The sequence below is a fragment of the Palaemon carinicauda genome, chromosome 10 (assembly GCF_036898095.1).
Source record: "Palaemon carinicauda isolate YSFRI2023 chromosome 10, ASM3689809v2, whole genome shotgun sequence".
Lineage (NCBI taxonomy): Eukaryota > Metazoa > Arthropoda > Malacostraca > Decapoda > Palaemonidae > Palaemon > Palaemon carinicauda.
In genome coordinates this window covers 47,929,049-47,930,812 of record NC_090734.1, presented here as the reverse complement: position 1 = coordinate 47,930,812, position 1,764 = coordinate 47,929,049, and positions in this window count along the sequence as shown.

Here is a 1,764-nt window from a genome sequence, read left to right as displayed (position 1 = left end):
TCTCTCTCTCTCTCTCTCTCTCTCTCTCTCACAGGATTTGGCAAAAAAATAAAAATTAAAATAAAGCAAAAATAAATCCTCCACAGTATCAGCAAAACTTATTGTGCCAAGATAACTCCTGTTATTGTTAAATCCTACATTTTCTTAATCTATATTTTCTAAAACTTTTTCTAGGAATATTTGAGAATAATTTCGGAGAGATGGGGTCCCCTTGTCTACCTCCTTCCTCAATCAGATTTTTCTCATCATGTTTATGTACTTTTCAGTTACCTTTATTGAATTCTCTAAATGTTCTCTCATAATATTAATCTTTTCCTTGTATTTGATGAGCTTACATTAATGGCGAACTTTGTTTTCGGAATCAAAAGCTTTCTTGGAGTTTATAATGGCCAAACATAGTGGTTTGACATATTTTATGGATGTTTCCATAAACTTCTTAATTATATGGATATGGTTAGTTGTCTGATTGCCCTCTTAGTTTACTTTAGTCCAGCTGCCAAATCTATCATTAAAAATCTAAAAAGATGGAAAGCCCCAAAATGGAAAAAAAAGGGAACAAACCATGAGTGTTCAAAAGCACAAAAACCAAGCTAAACTTTTTTAATGACGAAAATAACGGGACCCCCCCATAATACTTACAAGGGAAAAATTTATGAAAAGCTGAGAGTTGAATAAGCTGGATTAAGAAAAAAAAAAACATGTTTTAGAGCATTGTGTAGAATATAGAATTCCACTTTTGATGGTAATTGTGTTCTGTGAAAAAGCCTTTGATAGTGCACACTATCCAATTTTGAGGAGAGTCTTGCTTTATTATGTAGTCCTCCTAAATATGTGAATTGATTAAGTCTGCTCATGACTATAGATAGTGTAAAGCTAACATCAATTAAGTCCTTTCAAACAATTTCCAGAGACCAGTGGTGTATTATAAGAAATGTGTTGTTACCCCTGTTCTTTATTTTCCTCCTGGATTTTGTAATGAGTAGAAAAGTTTGGGATGGTGGAGACAGATGGACTGAATTAAAATATGAAATACTCTTACCAAAATATCTTCATGACGCTGTCCTCATCAGAAAAACACCACAGAATTGGCAATGGTTGCTTACCTGAATGCGAGGAATAGCATAGGAAGTAGGGGATAAGATAAATAAAAGAAACATAACGATGACGAGAACATAATATGCAATGGAAGATGAAATATCACTGGAATGAAGGGATTAATGATGTTAGAATTATCTAAATATTGAGTAACTACGTTCTCTTATACAGGGTCATTAGAATTGGAGTTTAATGAAAGATTGAAAAAAGGGAGATAACACAATGGCTAGTTAAAGTGAAATTTTGAAACAATATCCCTTAAAATTGCAAATAAAAATCATGCTATATATCAGTTTAGTGAGATTTCTGTTATAGTATGCACGGTATATGACTCATGAAACGACAATAAAACAATATCCAGCAGATAACGTAGATGTGAGAACAAAACCCTCAGGACGAATATTGGGAGTTATATGACAGAACAGGATTAGAAATTAAATTGTAAAAGAGATTACTCGAGATCCATATGTGATAAGATCATGGTGAGGATGGAGATGGTTTGGGTATGTTCATGGCACTCCCCAAGTAAGATTAGTTCACCAAACTTTTAACTGAGCTCACACTACACTAGATGAGTAGGAAGACGCAGACCTATATGGTTGAGGACTAAGAAGTGTGAAGTCGACAACGAATGGAGAAGTATTGATTTAATACCTCATGATATAGATA